A 10,649-nucleotide genomic window follows, 5' to 3' on the forward strand; every position below is an offset into this window, starting at 1 on the left:
ATTCGGTTTTATCTTCTTTACTCTTTTCCTTTACTTGTCTATTATTAATTGAACCATGTATTTAATATCCATGGATTTCTAACTCTTCCACTAGGATAGAGTAGGGGTGGGAATTGGGCAGGCTCGGACGGGCTCGGGCTACAAAGTGCCGGGCTCCGGCGGATCGGACTCGGATAAGCCGAGCCCGAGGTAGGGAGTCGGGCGGATCGGGTCAGGCGAATCATGGAATTGAAGTGCCCGTAGCCCGTCCGAGCCCGGCTACCCGAACGGGTTTCGACGGGCTCGGGTTTTTAAGAATTAAAAAATATTAAAAAATAATAATTTAATAAAAAACAATAATTTAATAAAAAAACAATCTATATAATAAGGGAGGAGGGTATCTTTCCCCCTCCTCCCAATGGTCCAGATCTCCTCTCAGAGGTTATATCAAGTGGTGGAGATTTATTTGAGATTTGGTTTTTCGAAATCGAATGGCCCACATTTGATGGAAAATCATGAACGGGTGAGATCATAAGAAACAGCATCTCCCAAAGATGCCTAATTCAAAAGGTTGGGACTTAACTTTTTGCTTTTTTTTACTTCACTGCTAAAACTCTTTCCCGCTCATCTCCTTGCACGCTCATCTCCCTTCGCCCTCTCTCATCTTCTTCTCATCTCCATTTCTAAAAGTTGAGATTGAGATTTAATTTTATTTCATCAATCTCTCTACATTTCTCTTGCAGGTATCTCTGTCTCTCCCCCTTTTTCTCTTTCTCACTCTCTCTCACTCACAATCTCTATTTTCTATCTCTGGATGTAGGGTTTTAAGGGTAGCAGGTACTTTCTTCTTAAAACTCCTCTTTGTAAAAAGTTTTGAGATTAAATTTGTTTGTTAGTTTTGATAATTTTTGACAATGTTTGAGTTAGTTTTGATAAATTTTGATGATCAATTTTAGGTTAAATTGGTTGAGAATGTTTGGGTTAGTAACTTGCTGATTTTGAATATCAATACAACTAACCAAAACAGTTTTAGGTTAGTAAACTTGCTGGATTTAGTTGTTAATCATTTTTTTATGATGTTTGGGTTAGTTTTGTTTGGGTTAAATATGAGAGTTGATAATTTTTTACAATGTTTGGGTTAGTTTTGATGAATTTTGTGGCTCTTTATTAGTAATCTTTAGTGGTTCCATCTTAATCTTTAGTGGGAGTAACTCATTTTGGATCGTTCCTGTAGTTCCACTACTTTGATGGATGCTTGCATCAGTTTAGGGCGTTGTTAACCAATCTCTTTTTGGACTTCGGGGTTGCTATCATGAGTTACATGTTTAGGTGAAAGCTCCGGGACTAACCGTTACATCTATCTACCTTTATGGTCTCTTTGTAAGTAATTTATGTCCGCAAAATTGGGTGTCCAATAAACAACACCTTGAATTAAGATATATCTAGAAGGAAGCTAAGAAAAACTTCATGATTAACTGTGTTATACTTCAAGCTGATTTGATTAGCTCATTTATGGCTTTTGTGATTTCTGTTTCCGTGGCACTTTGCTTATTGTTGCTCCATATTGCAGGTAGGTTCTTAACAACCGAGATCGATCTAGCTACGCCATTTATCTTGGAACATTGTTCAGTTAACCAACAATCTCCATAATCAACAATAGATGTAGCAAGAACTATGACTAACTTCACGTCCCATGAATACTCCGTTACTATTTCAAACAACCTCTCAACTATCTCTATCTCCCATGGATCACTCTCCGCATAGTAAAATAAATATCTACAAACAAAAGTATAATCTACCCAATTAACAACATCATTGTCATTGTTTATATACGAGGGTGTAACCCGTGCCCGTAGGGCACGAACAGTATCTCCAGACGTTACGCGAGGATGTACAATTTTGTCTTCCAAATTGATAGTGTAAATTGACAATAACAAACGTTACGCGAGGATGTGCATTTTTCTCTTTCACATTGACAGTGTGAATTGACAATAAAAATAGGCAAGAAAGAGTCATTTTCTATTAAGTCTAATTTTTTTTTATTAATGGTTAGAGTCAATGCAACAATTAAATTCACATATTCCAATTCAAAATGAAAGCTACAACTTGGAAATAGTTTTAAACTAATAAGTTCAAACATATAAACATTAAAAATCAAAATACAGAACTCTTTTGAATCTCGTTTGTCGCTTCCACAACCACAACCGTACGATCTTCTGGAAGAGGTTCTTGTGACAAATCCTCACCCTTGTATATGTACTTGTGAAGATATTGAATTGTTGAACTTCGCTCTGACGGATTTTGAACCCCAATGAGTGCTTTTGCAGGAGGTTCTTTCTTTAATAAATCCATCCAGTAATTACTCGAACAGACCCAAAGTTGAGCTGATGAGTAAGAGAACCTAATCACAAACGCAGAAATGAGTTCAGTAAGCTTAGAGTTTAAATATATAAAGAGAGAATTAAAACAATAAGAATGTAATCTCGATTCGCATTGAGTGAATGTGAATCTATCTAATAAGAAGTAAGGAAAAAAGATTAAGAATTAGCTACTTCAACCATTATGAATACCAAGTTTCGTCGACCAAACTTCATTAACCAAATCTCGACACCTGACTAACAGTTACAAAGAGGGAAAAAAATATCAGGATCTCATTCAAATATCGCATTTATTGTACCTGAATAACATGTGCTAGCGATATTAGTAACATGTAACATCATACACAAACAATGTGAAACCATCATCACGAAAAATCCTAACACTACCAGTTAAAACAATTACCCACAACAAAAAAGATATTGCAATCATATCCACTACGATAACAAAATGTGAAGTATCATAGTCATCCAATTCTTCCTGATCATCGTCGAATAACTCAAAACTTCAAATAGGGCCAACCATAACTATTGTCGACGCTCTAAAAATGATAAAAACAATTGCTTTAGTTCCATGTCTCAGAGTTAATAGTGGCCTTATTAAGCCAGGTGATATGCGAAGGTATTTATGTTTATTCAGCTATTAGGTTTTTTGCCTTTTGAGTTTGGATCAAGTATTATGACAATTACCAAACACAAAAAACAGAAGCTAACACAAATGGATATCATAACAGATTCCATTGAAGTACCTGGTAATGCTATCCTTGAGTTGATCCTGTGCAAAAGTTGAAACCCTTTGAGTTGAAGCTGACTACTGTTGAGAGAGAGAGAGGAAAACTCTACTCGAGAAAGAGAAAAAGATGAGGGAACCATTATATCGAGAGAGCGAAAGAGGTTATGTATGTGTGTGTAAGAGGGTCCGACAGCTACCGGTTCTGCGAGAGAGATCGCCTAACACGTAAAAGTTCACCAAAACTGTAAAAAGAATAATGCAAAAAAATTTAGCTAATTATAGAGAGAGAGAATTGACAACGTTAAAGATTAGTTTGTGAAACTAACCATTAGACTAAATTGTTAATACAAATGTGGTACCGCCAAAAATTTACGTAATGTAGAAAAAGAAGGAGAAAATGATTAGCAAATTGATTGAGTTGCTTAATACTGGGAGCGTATTGGCAAAATCTATATGGTCTATATAAGGCAAAATATTTCAGCAAAATGTAAAGAGTCATAATAACCAATTTAAGCTTAAAAAATCAGACAAACTTACCTGAGAAATAGTGTGAATGAGATAGTCGAAATTAAAAAAAAAAAAAAAAAACAAAGTGTAGACACAAAAAATTTCAGCGAAATATTGTTTGAAAAAGCTAAAACCCTGAATTGGATACAAACATGGTTACCGACCAAATTTCAGCAAAATTTCTATCATCAACTAAGTATAACTTTGTTGGGACTGGGTCCAGCTATCTGCTAAACCGGCTTGAAATGTCGCCCTTTGTTTCATTTGGTTGCCATTTAGTACACAATTGAAAGCATTTAAAATATCTGGCTAAGTATCACATTTTTCGGACTGGGCCAAGCTACATGTTGAACTGCCTTGTAGGTGAGCTTGATGGTTCATAGGAATAGCTATGTGAGTCGGTTGTTACTATGGTTATACCCATGCAGAGAAGCTACTACTTGTAGTCTTTGCTCGAATGAGTTTAACTTCTGAATATAGAGCCCAAAATTTATGGTTAACCTATACGTAATATGTCTCCGCCTGATTGTCGGTCTAAAATTAAGCTTATAGCCGTGCAGACTATACCCGTTTGCTCCTTTAAGTTAACTTGTTACAGAATTCAAAAGTAAAAAAGAAAAAAAAGTAGTCAAAGAAGAGAGAAGCGTACACAAACCTTGCAACCGAATTTGAGGAAGACACCAAGAGGGGGAAGGATGATAGACAAAACAAAGTTAAAGAGCTTATTCCTAAATCTCAAATTCTTCTTCATCAATTGAAGAATCTACCAACTCCATTATCAAATTGCTTACACGAAATTAACCTAAATGTATGAAATTTAGGATTTCAAAGGAAGAACCCTAGTTTTCAAGGTTCCATTAAAATCCTAGTAGAGCTTGCTATGTATTGGGGGTTTAGGAATTTAATTTGGGGGCTAGGGTTTTCAATTTTTAAGAAGGTTTTCTCTTATTCTAAATCAAAGAGTCCTCATTAAGTATATGGAGTTACTGAGAGCTCGGTTCGGTGAAATATATAACAACCGGCGGTAAGATTTCGTTAAAACTAAAGGATTTCACCCCAACTACCACTACTTACAGTTACTCAAACTAAATGAAAACCCTAGATAAAATCTGTGAAATATAGAGAGAGAGAAGAAGAGATACCTGCTGGGAAGATGAGAGAGGGGAGAGTTCGAGATCGACAATTTCTCTGCGATGAAGATGAGAGGGTGCCATGACATTCGTGAAGATGAGAGGGAGCAGGACAGAGAGCTTGAAGAAAGTGTTTTGGTGTTTTGGCCGGAAGGAATGTTTGGGGGGAGGGGGTGGGTAAAAAAAAAAAGCATCTTTTAAAGATTCTTCTTTTACCATTATCTCTTAATCTAAACCCTTGAATTAAAGAAATTCAGATCTCATCCATTAGATTTAAAGAGAATTCATCTAAGCCGTCTTTTATATACTCCTAAGGTTAAATCTTGACCGTTGGGAGGAGGGCAAAAGATACCCTCCTCCCTTATAGATATAGAATCTGAAATGTTAATTTCAGTTTATGGAACATTATGAAAGCAATTACTATTAAGACCTCTTTTCTGATTTGACGGATATGTGTGTTCGTGTTGTGTAAGTTAACAGTGAAGATTGTGTTTGTGCTTATCAATAATTTGCCTTTTGATTTACAGATTTTTTGTGCTCCGACTATGACTGCAATTAGAATATCTCAATCAAGCCCCCTTGCACCATATTAAAGTAAAGCCAAGTCTTCTGTTGCCTCTGACTATGTTTGACAATTTGCGGCTTTGCGCTGGCAAGGTATCTATTGATAAATTGTTAATTATGTCTATATAAAAATATCTGAAAGGTTATCATTTTAACTCAATGAACAATCTAATAGTTTGTAAAAATTGGAATTGCCATGTCTCTATCTTACGTCTATCTCAAGAAAACCTTTGTAACAGAGCTTTGAAGTTGTGTTTAGGGAGAAGATATGTGAACCTAAAATGGTTCATACACATTTAGTCAAGAGAAAAAACAAATTTGAGGTTCGTTTTATAGAGAAAGTGCTTAATCCATATTTGATTTTTTTTATTTTGGAGATAAAAACGAGCAAAAGTTATATGAGGAAATGCTCATGAGAGAATAGAAATTGTGAAGAGCAATCCCAAAAAATCAAAGTTGTAAAAAGTTAGGGTCGAAGATGTAAATTCAAAGAAATTAAGGGTTTTAGCTATAATTAAGATTTTAACTTTATACCAAGGTTCTTCCCATTCTCATTTTCATTTTCTAATAACATCTCATTTTTTTAGTTTGTGTTTTAATTATTTTGTAGCTCCATCGTCTCTGTTATGTATTCTTCACCCGTCTGTCTCTCTTCTTCATGGTAAGTTATTCCTCATTCGTATCCATCTACATATTTTCTTATTCGACCTCTCCTTCTCTTAGTGATTGAAAAGTTCTTTTCAATAATAATGAGTTGAACAATTATTGAGTTTTATGCTCAATGAAACTTCAAACTGATCATTTATAACTCAAATTTAAAGTCCCATTTAATTACGTCCACTCATTTGGAGGTATTTACTATTGTGTCTTGGATTATGTTCTTTTCTCAAAGCATATAATGTGCGAAACTTTTCATGGAATTCTTCTTTTAGTATTTTAGATAATTTTTCTCTCAAAATGTATACTAATCTATTTCTTAAGTTCATCGTTGTTTATCTATCTTCATCTTTCAGTACATCAAAGTTTATTGTCCTGTAGTGCGAACTCGCAGTTTATTTTTGTATATGCAAACTTTTTCATTTTGTTTGTTTTATAAGAATTTAAGCAAGGTTTTGCTGCAATTTCGGAAAACGTTGGCTGAGATTTGGTGATTTTGGTGGCTACATAACGGCTCTTATGGCGCAAGGTTTGTAGTTTTCTACTTCATACATTTTGATGTTTTTCTACTTTGGCTTTTTGATTCGTCTTTTAGTTTTTTGATTCCCAGGAAAAAAAGTGGAAGTCTATTTTTGAGCAAAAATGAACAAAAATGTTATTTAGGTTTCAATATATTTTAAATCTAGGTATTTCATATCTAGGTTTCAAATACTGTTTTGTAGGATATTGGGACACCCGCTGTTTTGGTAATTTTCCCCAAAGAATGGTTATAGAAGTATAAGAAGTTAATGGATTAGATAAGTCCTTACCCTCCATAGATCCTCCTACGCGACATATTAGAGCGAAACATGTGTTTTCTTTCAATAACGAGTATATTTATGTTTTATAGAGAAAAATGCTAATTCCAGATTTGAAGTTTTGTTTTGTGTTTTGGAGATAACATTGAGCAAAAATTATATGAGGAAATGAGCATGAGAGACTAGCAATTGTGAAAAGGAATCTCAGAGAAATGAGAGTTGTAAAAAGTAATGGCTTAAGCAATAAAAGGTTTGAGACTGGTCAAAATCAAAAAAATAATGGATTAGTTTTATACCTAGGTTCTCCCCAATTTCATTTTCTTTTGCGAATAACTTTTCGTCTTTCTAAATTCTTTTAGTCTGGGTTTCAATTATTTTGTAGGTTCATCTTCATTGTTATGTATTAGTCACCCATCTGTCCCTCTTCTTCATGGTAAGTTCTTTCTCATTTATTTTTTGTTGTGTCTGAGCTTAATTGATTTGCAGGTAAATCACTGTCGATCTAAGAGTTTCGTCAATACAACTTTTATACATTGGTGGTACCATGTTTGTATTAATTTTTTTGTCCAATGGTTCGTCTCACAAAATAATCTCTAATGTTGTCACTTATTTCTCTCTCTCTCTCTCTCTTTATAGTTCGCTGAAAATTTTTCCTTCCTAATCTCTACAGTTTTGGTGAGTTTTTGCTTGGTAAGGTTCAGTATGACTTCGTCCTTTGTTGCAACTTGGCCAGGTAAATATTTCGTAGCTATATAGTTTTGTTGATTTTTTTCCTCATTCTCTCTACGTTTTTGTTGAATTTTGGCTTCCTAGGGTTTAGTGTGATTCAAGCCATCATTTTTTTACTACCATTTTGGATTTTCAGATTTGGTCAAACTTAGGAGAAATCAAAGTAATTGATTTAGACTTACATTATGCTGATTTGAGGGTTCGAATAAGGTATACATCTGTGACAACAACGCCAACACAACTTAACTGATTAGCTGGTAAATCACTATCAATTTTTTGGATTTCACCAATACGCTTCTTTATACAAATTTAATTTTGTTCGAGTTTCTAACATGAGCAACTTCTTAAGTTCATTATATCATTCTTTAATATCGTATTTATCTAATAAATGTTTGTAAAAAAGTGTTCATTATGTTTTCTTATTATTTCTTCTTTATGAAGAAAAGTTGGTTATGCGCGTTAGTTGTTCGCTATCTTATTCGGTTTACTTTTCTTACTTTTTGTTCAAGGTTGTTATAGTTAAAAGGTGTTCAAGGCGATAAGGAATATCGATATACTAGATGTCATTCTTGGGAGGAAAGTTGTACATACATTTCACTGTAGGGTTTCTTGACTCTTCTACTCCGGAGCAGTGCAATGCATTAGAGATTGTATTCCTGTTAGCGGTAACTCAAATGACAGACATGGAGTTGGATGAATGGAAGGGAAAAACAATGCATGATATGAACATTAAGGAATAGATGATCCTTTCGTTCTAAGCTCAAGCTCAATAGACATCTGAAGGGGATGAAGATATGGATGGTTGTGCGGTGTGCCAAGAGGGTTCAATATAGCCCACAGAGAGAAGGGGGTTAATGTATTGATTCTGACCATTTGTTTGTGTTTGTTTACTTCGATTGATTTTTAATGTTTAGCTTATGCTTATCTCCGTAAATGTCTGAAATTAGTGTTTAGCTCTTTAATGCAGTCGAAAGAACTGTCCGTGCCCCACGGGCACGGGTTACACCCTCGTAATTTAATAAAATACCAACCATTTTATATATGGTTATCAGATTATATCATAAACAAAATTACATATTACATAATCATGAAAAGACCCATGCTAATAACAAAAAGTACCAAAAGGTCCAAAATATAAACAAAAAGTTACATTTCCCTCCTTCATTAATCGAGCGATTGAACTTGAGACATGCTAGGACTAGGAGTTGGTTCGGGAAACCCGTCGTTTAACGGATCAAACTCCTTCAAAGTAACATTAAGCTCATGTTTCCACCAATCCTTAAGACAAACACAACACTCCAACATTTCCGGAGTTAGACTACTCCGATAGTCCTCCAAAGTTCTCTTACCTAAAGAGAAAGCTGACTCGGAAGCAACAGTCGAAACCGGGACACCAAGAACATCACGTGCTAATCGGGGCGGATACCTCTTCTCGTTCTCACTCCACCAACCCAAAACATCAAACTTTTCAATATTATCAACCAAGGGATCCAGCTCCGACTCATATCTAGATATTTCTTCGGAAGCGGTAGCTATAGGGTCCTTGGATATAAAATACATGCAATACCAAAGAATACTGGAGTTTCACCCCAATACTTGCAAAATTTAGCTTCCATCGAATGAATAATGCCCGCGAACATAGGATCATTTCGATTATCCAAAAACACCATCCTAATATCAACCAAATACTCCAAGACGGAGTTAGAAGTCACGTAATCAACACCAGAAAAGAAATTGGTTGCCTCATAAAAAGGCTTCAAGAACTTGTACAACAAAGTGGCGTGCTGCCAATCACTACTCGATAAGACACAAGGTGGAGATCGATCAGATAAAAACGAGTCAATCGGATCCTTAAACGGAAGGGCACTTCTCAACATAAGATAAGTTGAGTTCCAACGATGTTTTACATCCAACTGCAATTTTTTAGGAGAATAATTCTTTGATTCACAATGTGTTTGAAATTGTGCATTTCGAGTCTCCGATGCAACAATATATTCAAGACAACCTTTCAGCCATGTAACCATTTCTTTAAACTGAGGAACTTTAAAACCATCCTGAACAACTAAGTTCAAGATATGACAGCAACATCGAACATGAAATAATTCGCTTCTCAATGGTAAATGAGGCATTAACTCGATTAATCGAGAAACAGACACAGTGTTTGCACTGACATTATCCATTGACAGGGAAAACACTTTCCCAGATATCATCCAATCATTAGTTAACTTATCATACAAAACATTGGCAATGTGTTCCCCAGTATGAGTCTTGTCCAACAGAATGTAAGAGATGATTCTCTTTTGGACACACCAAATCTCATCGATGTAATGCGAAGTTATGCACATGTAACTAAGCCTCTGGTTCGAAGACCTGATATCAGAAGTAAGAGCAATTCGACCAGGAGCACTAAGTAAAGCATTTCTAAGTGCATCTTTTTCTTCCTTAAAATATTTAAGGATATAATTTCTAACTGTGCTCCTGGAAAATGACTTGAACCCAGGATGGAAGGAATCAGTAATATAAAACTCAAAGAAAGGGTCCTCCACAAATTGCATCGGCAACTCGCAAAGGATTAAAAGCTTGATCGTGTTTTTGCGAGCTCTCGCCTGACTAAACTGAAATGAACCCATATTTCCACTCTTTGGATCTTGTACCAACTTTGATTGAGATAAGTCGATTTTTAATTTGGTAGCACACTTAAAGGTGTGCCTCTTGAAATGGGTTGTCCCATTAGAAGATTTCGAATTTCGAGAAACACCACAAAAATTGCATTTGGCCATCTTAATGATCTTGCCTTCATTTTTAGGATCAGGAACATCATGAAAGGAATAAAAGTTCCAAACCTTAGATGTTCTATCTCTCGTACAGGTTGATTTTCCAGTCGGCACATCTACTTCGCCTGCGGGAGAACCAGCAGGAGCAGATACACTAGGAACAGGAGGATCAGCAGTACCAGCAGGAGATATTTCTCCATGAGAACCACTCTGACTCTCCGTCAAATCAACCTAAGTAGAACCACAGCCAACATAGCAAGTCATTCTACTAAGCTGAGTTCACGAGAAGAGAACTAAGATAACGAAATTCATCATCGGTTTGTAGGAACGTCAATTTTCGTTCGGACATTCAATTTCTAACCAGCTTCCTTGAATCACCCGTTTTGGTTACAGTGTTCTAACAA

At 35.5% G+C, this 10,649-nt stretch overlaps 1 long non-coding RNA gene across 5 annotated transcripts; it reads right to left on the reverse strand.

Moving 5' to 3' along the window:
* Window positions 1–1,994: 1,994 nt before the first annotated feature.
* LOC147538579 (uncharacterized) lies at window positions 1,995–4,878 on the reverse strand. 5 transcript variants are annotated; one of them, XR_015226142.1, is made up of 5 exons: window positions 4,737–4,875; window positions 3,104–3,329; window positions 2,761–2,896; window positions 2,550–2,590; window positions 1,995–2,380 (listed from the first exon to the last, which is right to left on the reverse strand). It is a non-coding gene; the product is annotated as an uncharacterized LOC147538579 (long non-coding RNA). The 5 variants fall into 5 exon arrangements; XR_015226143.1 differs by having other exon boundaries at window positions 2,550–2,594; XR_015226144.1 differs by lacking the exon at window positions 2,761–2,896.
* Window positions 4,879–10,649: the final 5,771 nt, after the last annotated feature.

The sequence above is a fragment of the Eschscholzia californica genome, unplaced genomic scaffold, assembly GCF_041429995.1.
Source record: "Eschscholzia californica isolate CP2 unplaced genomic scaffold, dmEscCali1.0.p SCAF_5, whole genome shotgun sequence".
In the NCBI taxonomy this organism is placed as follows: domain Eukaryota; kingdom Viridiplantae; phylum Streptophyta; class Magnoliopsida; order Ranunculales; family Papaveraceae; genus Eschscholzia; species Eschscholzia californica.